Source organism: Bradysia coprophila, unplaced genomic scaffold (assembly GCF_014529535.1).
Source record: "Bradysia coprophila strain Holo2 unplaced genomic scaffold, BU_Bcop_v1 contig_358, whole genome shotgun sequence".
Classification (NCBI taxonomy): Eukaryota; Metazoa; Arthropoda; class Insecta; order Diptera; family Sciaridae; genus Bradysia; species Bradysia coprophila.
The window spans coordinates 5,858,893-5,873,185 of record NW_023503616.1 but is presented as its reverse complement, the minus strand read 5'-3'; the positions used below and the strand labels follow the sequence as shown (position 1 = coordinate 5,873,185).

At 31.6% G+C, this 14,293-nt stretch overlaps 1 protein-coding gene across 5 annotated transcripts in view; it reads left to right on the top strand.

Moving 5' to 3' along the window:
- Positions 1-14,293, top strand: part of LOC119081399 (flocculation protein FLO11) — an 83,927-nt gene that overhangs the window by 32,208 nt on the left and 37,426 nt on the right. For 3 of the 5 annotated variants that reach the window (XM_037190289.1, XM_037190290.1, XM_037190291.1), the window contains exon 3: positions 7,484-7,523. The exons of 1 other annotated variant lie outside the window; for it this stretch is intronic. The gene's annotated coding sequence lies outside the window, so the exon portion shown is untranslated. Of the gene's footprint in view, positions 1-7,483; positions 7,524-12,524; positions 13,302-14,293 lie in introns of those variants that run through there. One more of the 5 variants, XM_037190287.1, reaches the window with a different exon arrangement.

Below are 14,293 nucleotides of genomic sequence, written 5' to 3'. Positions count from 1 at the left end.
GTGTTACTGACGAATGTTTTAATAATCATCTATTGAGACCATTATCGTTTATTTAATGTTTGCGTCGTCTATAATAAGGTCGTGGGGTAATTAGTAATTTATTGCTTTGGTAGAATGGCTTGTGTTTTTGTTTGGATGAATTTTTGGTTATGGTGTTTAATGAATCGACATAAGTAGACTGAAGAGTGTTGTATATAAATATATATTACAAACATTAATGAATTCTGTTATTTTCGTAGTAAAAGTCAAATATAAACGTCTGAGTAGTGATTATTTATGGTTCGAATATTTTTGAAAATATATTTTTAAAAATAACATTGCTATGGCACACAACACAACACGGTTTATTATTCATGATATTACCAAGACGTGTATGTGTAAATGTACAGCGTTTCTTCTCTACTCTCGAACATACACAGGAAAAAAGTACAATTTTTTCTTATTTTATATCTTAGGTAATTTTTAAATTATTAGATATGTATCGTGCTGTGAAAACTCATATTACATTCACGATCAAGGCTAAATTTAGTACAATGGTAAATCAGATGGCGCTCTCGCAATAAATATAATAATTTATGAATTTTTTTATTGAATGAACGAACTACTTATTCACGTTGTGTGGGAAAACTATTAATAACGAAACATTTAATTTAAGTGTGTAATGTAATGGCTTATTAGTTGTACACCGTACACATTTGATTTACATAATTTACAACCGGTGGTAATTGTAAGTTTTAAAATATTGATCAGAGACTATGATTTGGGTATATATGAAGAGTTAATTGACACGATTCAGTCTAAATTGGGAGCACTTATGGAAGGTCTATCAATTTATTAATTACCAAAGGAATGGGAACAAGGAGAAAAGCACAGAATTTTTTAACTATGACTCAACTACCACTCAGCATATATGCAATGTCTACATTCTATATAAAGAAGAAAAACATTTTACTGGACGTATTATACTGAAAGAATTTCCAAGAAAATCATTTCACGTGAAACGCTTGTATCCCAGTGAGAAATGTTCTGATTTATTATTTTTATTGCCCAACACGCACGAGGTGGATTAACTTCTTCTGATTTGAAACCTGTGTAGAATGTTTATAATGATATTTCATGGGCATATTCATTAATAGTAAGACTGTTTGACAGCAAAATGTGAAAATGAACAACGAATACGAAATGTGATGAATATAATCAAAGAGAATGCAGCGCATGTATTGCGAGGCCATTCAATTAGATTTATAACGAATTTAGTTAATAAGTCGTAGTACATACAATAGTACATTGCATATTTAACAAATGATTCAAATGATAAGCTACTATAAGTGCGATATTATTTATTGGTCCTCGCCAAAGACAAGGACACACCAGAAACTATCTCTAACATTTATCAAACAAATGTAAAGTATTTACTGATAAGCGCAGGGTAAAGTTTTTCTATTTCTAGCTCAAAGGGTATACTGACTGTGCAAACTTAATTTACAGTTGCTTATAATTAAAACCATTTTCATATGCCAACAACACCGTTAACCTTCTATCAAAAGATATTTGGTTAGATTTGGTTTGTGATCTGAATTGGACATACACAGCGACGACTTTGCTTCCATTCTATAATTAAATTTGCATTACCATAATTTATTCACCGAAGCCTAAATAACCTATTATTCGATCAATAAAATGGTCATATCAATAAAAAAGAATTAGTTTCGGTTGTTACTTACATTTCATAGCTATTTATCGGAGAAAATAAATGTCAATAATAGAAATTGTTTCCAATATATTCTATATATAACAGACAAATTGGACTTCATATTTGTGTGTACAGTCACGTTAAAATACAATCAAGAGTGGTAATTGTATGTATTACGATACCCAGCTGGATATGATTTCATATTGTGTCAATCAATTTTCCCTTAACATTCAATTACTCAATCAACCCACCAGATCATTATTAGGTTTAGGTCACACACAGACACAATTTAAATGAACAATTTAAACAGCAAATGAATTTGAATTTATAAACAACAAATTCATCGGAAAATACTCCTATTATATACCCACAATATATACGAGCACATTGGATCGGGAATAATACACTTTCCCATAATCAAACAGTAAACAAAACTCTTCTCATTCTATAAATAATTGATTTTATTTACCCGGCCACAATAGGAACTGAAGCGCATGGTAAGAAGTAGCTCTTGAAAGTTATTTTTTTAAGTGCCTTCGCATTATGTAATGTCACACTTCTTACGACAATTATGACAACCATTTTATCTTGAAGGTATGCAAGCTAAATGAATTATTTGTACGTGTAATTAAAATATGATTATAATCAAAATGGCAGTGCTTTGTTTAATTATATCTTGGCATAATCTCTGTTAAAAATTTATGGTTCTTTTCACATCAAAAAAGAGATTAAAAAAAAAGTTTCGTATATGAATTTGAGGAAAAAGAAATAATTGAAAAATTTTATGGAATTGTAATTCATAATTCAGTGGACATTCGCCACACTCAACGGTGCGTCGCGCCTAAGCATCGTAGTAAAAGTTTAAATTTTCCTAACGAGACTAGAACATTACGAAAACTAGATAGCGTTCACATATTACGTAAATATGTTCCCTTAAAATAAGAGCAATTCTTTTTGTCCTTTTAGGCACCCACCCACTCAAGTACTTACATAATAAATGGACGCTCCCCTATTAGATAGTTAAATACCTTATAATAATGATTCCGCTACACAATAAAACTTTTATCGCATCAATTTTACCACAACATTTTTGACAGTGTGCTGTAGAACGAGCTTGAATGCGAAATTAGCTTATCGGACTACACCTGTGTATACTTAGCAGACAAATTGTCAATATTTATGACGCATCGTTATTGTTGAATTGAATATTCAATATGTAAAACTTAATCACCGACTGCAATGTCGTGGAATAAATTAGTGGCCTCAATAATTCATAGTACCAAAATGCGTGCTGAGTGAAATGTCGTATGGTATTTGTAGCACATTACCGATGGCTATTGACTAACTTGACTTATTTGAATGTTCAAATATTTATTTTTTCTATGACCAAATTACATTCCGTCATGATTTTTATTGGAAAATAAAAAATTTCAAGCACAGCGATGAGTGTGAGTACTTGACAATAATCGATTCAGTTTGCAATTATCACACACGAGATTATAAATTAGCTGAAAATGATAAGTATTGTAATACGAACGCAATACATTTCAAGTGCTCTGTTATCAAAATCACTCAATTTCCTTCCATATCAACCGTCATAAATTATTTAGTGTTAGGCTAATACCTTTTTGCGAGAGCAAAACCATTATCTCGGGAATTAAAAATTTTACGTTTCAAAACACGTCTCGGGCAAAATTTCATCTACCTTTTAAAGTGTAAAGTCCGAAAACCGAACCGAACATGCATAAAATATTATGATTCCCATTCCGTTTCATTTATATGTTGTGAGGGCAATTAAGAACATTGTAGAAATGGACAGATTTATTAGCATATTTACTCTAAAAAGAAAGAAAGAAAAAAAAATGTGAAATTATGATGAATATATAATGGAGGAAGTTGAATTGGGAATTAATTGCCGATAATTAATCATGATGAATGAGAAAATGGATATTTTTCATTTCTGGCTCTTTAGAATGTATATATAAGCTTATGCACAAAAAAGAGGTACAAAGATTACGAAGCTCATTTAAATTACAATTTTGAAAATTCTTGCAGAAAAATATTCAAACATTAAATTTAAAATTGAATCTACCATCAATCGGCGACGGGTTTTTTTATGGCTAAGAAAAATACTTGAAATTTCGCTTTGTGCAATGTTCAATGACCCTGCATTAAAAAGTTCACCGATCAAACTTCTCTTTCATATCTTTACTATGTGCTATGCCAATGTGGAGTGGGTGGTATGTTTAACTCTCTTTTGTTTTAGGACAATCTACAAAATTATTGTAAGAGAATTTAAAATATTTTTTTTTTCACTTCATTTGCTTTATGACCATCCCCCGAACACCCATTGATAGCATACATCCATTTATCAAAATTTCTTTTTTAAGATAACGGAAATTGTAACGTGGACAACTACCGGTAAAACATGCCACGCCATTCGGATCAAATTTATCACTTTAAATCAATTATCGTGCTAAAAAAATTTTCCCCCTCAGTTTATTCGACCATAATATGCATAGCATATCCGAATTTGTTTTCGTACAATATAAATTTTGAAATGCTATTTCTGAAATCACTCTCTCATAATGCCAAAACTTCTATAAAATTCCGATTTCATTACGTTCGCAATGTTTCCATTGTTACAACTTTCTTAATAGCACTCTTCAATATCCCTCCCCCTTATAAAACAGCAATATACGGGGTTGCATTTATATGCTCACATTATTTTGTTATATTCAGTGAAAAGCCATTCAGATTTTTGTTGTTGTTCACATAATTTTTAATGTCCTTCAATGTTATGTGATAGCGAGAATGCAAGGAGAAAATTCTCTTGAAAATGTTGATTTTATGGAAATAAATTTCGCTTCGAGTTGTGTTTTATATGTGGAAAATGTAATATGGTACGGTACAGTGTACCGTCGGTACACACACATCTAATACTATATGCATTGTGTTGTTGAAAACTGTAGGTTTAGCACTGTAGTTAGTTTTTCCAAAATAGAGAAAAAAGGAGAAGAAAAATACCTAATGTGGTTTTTGCATTTTATTATATCCGCACATTATCCCTTGGATTGTGAGAAAATTAATTTTAGTTTGTTGATTTTTCGAACATGTTTTTAACAGAACATTCGGTTGTAAAACATTTTGTTTTTTGATTTTTTTTTAAGTAAAATTGTTTTGAAAACTCCTATCCAGCTCTTGCTACAATGATTTAATAATATATCTCAAGACAATCTTAATGATTGGTAATTAATTTGGAATTAAATTGATTGCAGAGAAATGCAATTAATTTTCTTTCTGCAAAAAGACATTTAGCCGGACTTTCATAAATTGGCAGTAACCATAATAATGCCTCGACATAATCTTCAATTCTCGATTTATTTATTGGTTATTACGCGCGGTGGGTTTGTATATTTCTTCGAACACGCACATCAATTTTTGTTCGCTTAACATTTTTCGTTTACCTAAAAAAAAATATTTCCATACAAATATGAAGCAGCAATATTTATGATTTTCTTTTGACAGCGCGCTAGCATTTCAATATTTCAACAATTATTATTTCTACATTCTGTATACGTAACGACTATCACTCCATATGGTGTAGTTTCAATTTTTTTTTATATATATAAATATATTCAAACCAGCACACGTTACATTAGAGTTGCAGTGTTGTAGCTACTGTATTTATTTTCATAAAAACATTATAGTGTGTTATGCATCCAACGTTTACCCAACCAAAACCAATTTTGATTTCCGGCGTTGGACATAATTATATTTGAATTCATTGTCTTAAAACCAACAAATCATTTAAAAGTTAATTAATTATAATCATCAAAATTCAGCACAGCCATGCCATCAATGATACAACACTTTAAAATTTATTGCTGATACCCATTTTGAATTTTGAAAAGGAGTGTGTGCGAGATGTTGAACATCAACGGTTAGTCGGTGTTGGCGTCTTACCGACAATGTGGCCTGTTTGAGTAACACATCTGAAATATAGATTACTAACTCATCGTTTATGAAAAAAAACAACAAATTATTGTGGTTTATTGAAAACTGTATGTTCGGGTATTTTGTCGACGATGAAGTCAATGCACTCACTCGAATTGTTTTTTTTTTCTTTCATTCGATTTTCTCTTTAAATAAATAATGATTAATCAAAATGGGATATTAAAAAAACACTTAAATTTATGTTTTATTTCTCTGGTTATGTTAATTGCGGCGTGTTTTTTTAATCCTTCTGATCATCTCTTTTAATGTGGCATTCACACATTTTGTTGTTGCTTTTTTATTTAATTTTAAAAACAGGAAAAAACTTTTTATTTTTTTTGACAATGGATATATCTACCTCTGTAATAAAACTTTTTTTTTTATTTTGGTTAAAAATGAAACAGCCGTACATCAAAATATACTAATGATAAAATGAGAGGTAAAAACATTTCAACAATTTTAAATGGGATTCATGTTATGAATTTAAACGCATTCAAAAGAGAGGTCTTTTGTGTGTGTATAAGCATATGTATAGATACCATGCCAAGGGGGAGTTTATACGTGTATTTAGTGAGCAGAACAACAACAACAACAAAAAAAGATCTTCGTCATGATGGGTGTTGTTGTTTAAATTGCAGTGCAAAATGAAAATAAATAAACATAAAAGTGTACCATAGCAAATTAAACATTTAAATTGTGTACACAAATTTTGAGACATTCCCTTTTTGGTGCGGATTTTTATTTTTGCTGATGAGGACGTTGGTTTCATAATTAATCTTTTTAATTAAGAAGAATATTTTTTCTGAAAGAGTAAATCCTACATACATGTATATGTCTTCCGGTAATATTTATGACACCAAATAGTAATTAGATTAAAGCTTTTCGCCTGCAATGTACTCGAAAGTTTCTTCAGCTAGGAGGTAGAAAAAGTTTCTCATCATTTGCAAAGTTTTACATAATTCAAAAGTTTTGTCAAGAGGTTGTAATTTAATAAAACTATTAATGACTAACATTCGTATAACTAATTAAAGCTTATTTCAATCTCTTCTACCGCAATACATATAGCTTCGCTGTCTCGTTTTCTTTTCTCTTTAGAAAGTGATGTAAGAAGTTAAGTGAATGAAACGAAAAGTTGTCGCTACTCTGTTCAGAATTTTTGTAACAAAATGTACGGACGAAGTTCTAAAGTTGAGAGAATATTGAAATTTCCATTGCTATGACTGTTAATTTAATGTTTTGCCATGTACCTGAAACAGGCAATGTTTGTTGCTCGTTTATAGACGTCGTAGCAGGTACTGGTGCAGGTAGTTTTTGAAAAACAATGCTCCGCAAACTGATAATTTGTGACTAATGTCTAATATTAACAGAGAACTAAAGGCAGCAGCTGACGATTTTTCGAGTTTGATTTTTTAATCCTATCCGATCCCCTTTTTAAAACTCATAAATACAGAATAAAGACACAAGGTGCAGTTATAAAAGATCATAAAATTTCTTAATATTTTTGACGATTTAAGTGTCATGCCTTGCACACACAAATTTTGTGTGTGGGATGGTATTTTATCAAAAAAAAATTCCTTTTATTATATTTTGCACGATTTATAGCCTCAACGATTGTCTGAACCGAATCTTTAGTGACCATACAAGTGAAACAGAGATTTTCGTACGCCATTTAATTTACATTTTATATTCTTTTTACACCATTCATTAAGAATACATTTAATGCTTGACCGTAACATGACTTTATATACCTACAATCTTGTTCCCATAATAATCAAAAATTTACGTTATTTTCAGGTGAGCCATGCTCTGCATATTCGACAAGTTTAATTACTTGGTAAGTCTGACGTCAAATGCCTCATTAAAATTTTACAATATATTTCAATAAGTATACACCATATTCGTATCGCCTAATCAGTCTAATCACATACTGACACCATATTACTAATTAGTTAAAAAATGAAAATAGCAACACAAGCTTGAACACAGGCCTGCATAACATTCCATAATTTTATCAAATTAATTGCGCTTTATGTAACAGATTTACAACATGTTTTCTATGATAAATATTACGTGAAATTCATGGAAATCCATTACAGAATCTGTAACTCAAATTTTAATTGCGATTAATTCCATAAATTTCTGATATATGTATACATTGGGTTTGGGAATGCCGCGTTTCAATTTTTTTTTTTTTTTAAACAATTCAACAATTTATTTAAATTCATTAATTGGTAGAGACTCGTTGTGTGCATTATACCCTGCACTTCAACTCTTCATAAATGTAGTTCGTTTAAATAATTATTTAGGTGTTGTCTCCTTTATCGGTAAAATGTTTAAATATTTACTCAACTGATAATAATGTTTTACCCGAATAGCTTGACAAATTTAATTAATGAGAAGTTGTTTAACATTTCGGCTATATCACACAGATACAATATTGTTTTACAGTGCAGTCTGGAAAAGTCTTATGTTTAACCACATTGATTTTTTAGCTTTCTGTCAACGACGTCAACAGGGAATAATGGTCTCTAGCAGCTAGGGTTAGCAATACGTATAGCAAATCTCTAAAGAAGTACAAGATTTCGTATCAAACATTACGTGATGGATATCGGAAAAGAGTTCAGTGAATTATAGTGGTTATCTCACAATTCGCTTGTCTTTTATACATGGTTAAATTCGAATGTTTACAGTTATTTATGTTTTAGATAGTACACTGATAAAAAAGATTTTGGCGGTGTACTTCGGATATGTATGATATACTTCTGTTATGCATAGTATGCGTCGGGTATGTATGGCAAACCTGTCGTATGTAAGTTTACGTACGATATGTGTGCCATACATCTCACGCGTGTAGTCGACGTAGGACATGTGTAAAATTTTGGTATGTGTAACTTCATCGCAAAATTACCTCATACGCCCAACACGTTTGAGAAAAGCACACGTTTAGGATGTTTGTATACGCATGGTAAGTATGATGTCAAAAGATCGTACTTGTTGTGCGTTAACATTCGTACACTGTGCATTTTATATTAATAGCAACTATGTCAAGTCCTTTACGTACATGAGATGAATGTATCTGTATCAGGATTTTAGGATTCACTTAAAAACAGAAATATTAAATTCAGTCATTTAAATTTCAAAACGTTTTATTCCCTGAGTTTCAATCTCATACTGTTGAAATATCGAAATATTACGCAAAAAGAAGAAGAAGGAATTACGATTAAGATTCTCGATATTAGGTCATTGTCATATACCATAGTTCTAATTAGAATAAAAAAAAATATTTTCAAAGTTTCATATGTGTGTCATGTAAGTAAACGTATAGCATGTATAAGTACTTTGCGTGCAAACGTGCTCCACGTTTACCTACTTCTACCAACGCTTCACAAAACAACTATCAATGTAGTATGTCTTAATTGCAACATTGGTTGAAGCGCCGCTTTGAGATCAAGAGGTCCCCAGTTCAAATCCAGCACCAAACATGGAGAAAATTTTTACCTAAGAAAAAGTTACGATATAAATGAATAAAAACACGAAAAATAAAAAAATTAAAATTAAAAAGAACGAAATTTGACGAAATAATGTACATCAAAATTTCATTTTATTTCGGATACCAGAGCAAACGTACTGGACGTTTACTGACGCAGTGCACGTGTACTAAACGTTCCCGAGGTTCGATCCAAAAATAGCTGTCTCCCAGCCAATTTACACGTCCACTACGTACAGTACACGTCCAGCGCGTTAACTTTTCTATCAGTGTAGAACCTAGAAAAGACGTGTATTTCAAATATAATCCATCATTGTTATTTAGATCAATCAATGACTAAATAAAACAGCGTATAACCACTCATCCATAAGGATCTAGTGAAACACTTAAAAAAGTTTTCAATCTGCTTCCGAAAAATATGAAAGACACTTTATGCCTTATGAATCAGATTAATGTGATTTAAGTCTTGCACTATGTGTGCCAACAAGGGCATGTATATTCATCCTGTTTGAATAAATGTTGATAGTTGCAAATAGAAACCTTGTGTCTCTAAAAATATTACACTTCATTTGCTTGAACATACATGTTGTTTAAGACTTTACTAGCTGTAACTCATCGAATGGCTTTGTCACCGTTGTAGATAACAAATCACTGGCCGTTTTGGTAAGGTGTCCATTGAATTAAATTAAAAACATTTTTATATCTAAGTTATTTGAAGTCTTGTATCGTTGAGGAATAAAATTGGCTTTGAATTCCTCAGCGATACAAGACTTCAAATAATTTCCATCAACCTAAGCCAGCAACACAACACTATCCAACCAAATTTATATCTAAGGTTCCAGCACGCGTTTCTTTGTGAGCACTATGAAATCCATGACGAACTCGTATGATACGACAGGCTTTTCAATAAAAGTGTGATTTTTCAATTTAATGTCAAACTTTGGACTGGCCCTATGGCAATTCGGGCGATGCCTTAAGAGATTTACTTCGATTTTTTGTATAAACGAAGTGGTTTTTACAAATTTTGTCCATTCAACGCCCGAAGGGCCTTTAAGTAGTGGTACTGACTAAAATATTGTATGTTTTTGACTTGTCCGAAACATAAACTAATTCAGACAGCGATGACAAAAACAAACGTTTCGAATCAAGCACTAAGCTATATTTCAAACAAAAGAAGAAACAGATTTAATTACTGTGCCGCGATTGTCGTTTCAGAAAGGTTAAAATCGTTATCTAATTTAAATACAAAATTCATAAATTATAATTCACTCTACAAACGAATTTCTAATAATTCGATTTGCATAATGTCATTCAGTGTAAAGTCACACCTTTTTAATTAAGAAATTCATTGACCATAAACAGACACATTGATACATGTGAACAAATAACTGCAGTGAAATGGCCATTCATGCTCTATTCTAAAGCTGTTATTCTTTTCAATTCATGTTTACAAGTCATTCTCTTATTTGTCTAATTCCAATTGAATGAACATGACAATTTCATTAAAATAATTATCGCCCATCACAAATGCATCTGAAATATATACACAGCAACCAACAAAAAAAAAAAATAATTAAAAATATCTACAAATATTCAAATGGTGCCTTTAAATAAATTATAATCTTGCTAAACATTTCAACTATTTGCTGTGTATAGCCTATTCATGTCTCAGCATATTTCATGGGCAAGACGGTAGATAGAACGAATAAACAAAAACTGAAATCATAAAAAAAAATCATGTAAAATAATACTTTGACACTATGCCTATTATATTTGACGTTTGAGTTACGCTTCGCTTCTCTGTCGAATTTCATTTCAATGACACTAATAAGTCATTCCAGTCAATATTGACTAGTCAAAATGTTAATAAAATTTGTTCATATCCTTGTGTGCTGAAATCGTCGACTGTTGCTGTTTATATTTAGCACATTTTGACCGCCTTATCAAAAGAAAAATAAATGCCGTCATCTCCAGTTCTTTCTCATAACACAATCATCTTGAGCGCGTAATTGCGTTACAAGACTGATTATCATCGAAAGTATTAACAAGCATTATGGGGTGGCCACTTTTCTCCGACAAATGTGTTATCAAAATCAAACAACCCAGATGTGTATAATGGAATTCCTGAACCGGGTATTAAGATTATAATAGAGAAACAAACTCAGACCAAAATGGCGGGTACACGTTCATCATATACATGTTTGTATATCGTTACTATATAGCAATATAAAACAGACTCTACCAACATAGTCCAGACCCTTGTGTCAGAAAAAGTGGCCTTGCTCAGTTAAGTTTCTGGAATTTTTTCTTGATGTCATGTGATTGGGCATGACAAAATGTGGAACTAAATTTTTCTCCTGAACGAGACAAAAATTTTCGAAAATTCTTTTTTCCCTTGAAAGTCTAATCAAGTACCAACATTTCGTTGAACAACTTTTTTTTAGATAAACAAAATGGCGTCGACATAGGGATCTTTCTAAAAAGTGCCCAGGAAAATCCTAAACTTTGCCTAAACTAATTTGTAACAGATTTGATCGAGTGAGGGCTCTATAGAAAGCTGAAGTAAGTGCCTTTTGAATGCTGGATTTTGAGATATAGGCCAGGATTTCCACGGTTCCTAGAAGTCAGATTTCCTATATATTATTCTGAGCTTACCTTCGGTTTCATAGTGACAGGAGATTAATATTTTTTGGTTGTACAAAACGACATTAACATTTTAGAATCTTAGTCACTAAAATAGCTCTGGATGCTGTGGATGCCTAATAATCTATATTATTGCACCAAAATGGGTCTAATTTGATGTTTTAATGCTGGAAACCCCAATCCATCAGTGTAGTCCTACTTTCTTTTGTTATATCGTCTTACCAGCTCCAAATCGTAAGGATTTTGCACATTTTTATCGGAGCCTTTTCGCTATTTATGTCTTTCTTAAGGTAATTAGAGGTCAATTCGTCACACGTCATCATTACTGAAAGTCCAAAGTTTAAGGATTTTCAGTGTCACTTTTTAGGAAAATCCCTATGTCGACGCCATTTTGTTTTGTTTTTTTTTGTTTTTTTTTTTTTCAAAAAAAGTTGTTGTACGAAATGTTAGTAGTTGATTAGGTTTTCAAGGAAAAAAAGAATTTTCGAAAAATATTGTCTCGTTCAGGAGACTTTTAATTTTTTCAGGCCGGAAAAGCGATTTCCCAGTTTCCAGAAAATAATTTAGTTTCACAGTTTTTCATGCCCAATCACATGACAAAGAAAAATTTCCAAAAACACAAGACGAGCGAGTTGACACAAGGGGCCGGACTAACAGTCAGCATATACAGCATATTTCTATACAGTGTCTCAAAAATACAACACAGTGTGTTCGGTTCGCTTTTGGTAGATACTCTCTCAGTGTATGTATGAGGTAGAGAGATATAACTCTCGTTGGCTCGTTTTATTAACAACGAAACGGAATAGAATGTTTTAAACGGGTGGTGTGTAACGTACGTTTTGCACTGAACCGACTGTAACGCGTCACTTTGGATATGGTAGTTGAGTTGATACTCTTTATTCGGACAAATTTACACTAAAAAACTATAAAAATAATAGTGTTTAATTGATAAAAACGGTTTCTGCGAAAGTGTTTAGTGTTAATCAATCAATTTGTGATAATAATTGACGAAAATTGGCGTGTTAAACAGTGGTACTCGATGAAAATTTCATAAAAGAAAATCATTTAATGCCGATTTTACTTCATTTAGTTCAGCTTACATGTATACATATTGTGTTGGATATATATCTATAAGTGAATAAATGTATATGGTAAATATATATAGATACCTATTCGTATAAAGGAAAATGTTTCAACGACGGTGTATCGTGTGATAATTGTATTGGTGGCTAGAATGTGAATGTGTGTGCCCAAAGGCACCACACACAGTGTTTTTTTATAGTGGTGAATTGTGAATATTATACAAAAAAAAGCAATTTATAATGCCAGTGGAATACATAATTTAGTGCTTTTTTCAAACATAATTTATTTTTCGGATACCATTCTTACCTCTACATACTTTTTGGATTATTTGCTTCATTTTGGATTAAATATTTCACTTCTGCGGATATTTTATCATTTCCATTTTCAGATTTATACTATGTAAGTACCAATTTTCTTTCACCGTTGTCTCCACACCAAATCATTTGCATTAGACTCACTTAAATTATACGGCTAAATGTATCGAGTCTCAAATTGTCTTCGAATTATTCAGTTAAGAAAATCAATTATTCATGTAAATGAGGGAACGAAAATCGATGGGTTTCCTACAAAAACAAATGGCCGGCAGAAATGTCGTCCAGAAAAGTGTAATTTTATTTTTGTTTTTCAATTCTTCCCGTTTATCGACTGACCGAAAAATTATCCAATTTGTTGGATTTAATTTTATAATTTCAAGTCACATTCTATTTACGTTGAAAACAAACATCTTTTTACATTTTTCCGCTAAAGAAATCATCCCAATGCATGATATGAATTATGGATGCGATAGCAAAAAAAAGCCGGAGATAGTGACGTTTGCGCACAGGAACCGTACTTTTCCTATCTACATATAGAAATATACCTATACCTACTAGGGATCTATACAAGTCGCTCTAACTGTACATTAAATATGTTTAACCAGATATGGGAATCATCGTTTCGGGTGTACATAGTGTATGTTGTCTGTTTTCAGTTATATTATGGGAATTTCCAACAAATTATATTATTGAACTGACTTCCTGAAGAGTATATTTTTGTCCTTAAGGTTTTATTATCATGTAATGCCATTTCGTGACAGTTATTTATTGGTTGATGATTAGTTTTCGAATGCGTTTATGATTTTCGTTTTTCGGAAAATTTGTAATGCCCGATTCGAAACTGTAATAACGTCTGTGTGCCAAATTGCCAACAAATTGTTCAAGACCATCAATTTCTCTATACCTTGTCGAAAACATCCATTTACATAAATGTGTTTGTCGAAATGTATTATTGTCAACACAGGCACATATGTTCGCCGGAATAATATTGGTTCGGAACAAATATTATGTTTACGACAAATAGAATTTAATATCGTAGCGATGTAACAGTTTCTTAAGCGAATTTTCGTTTCCCTT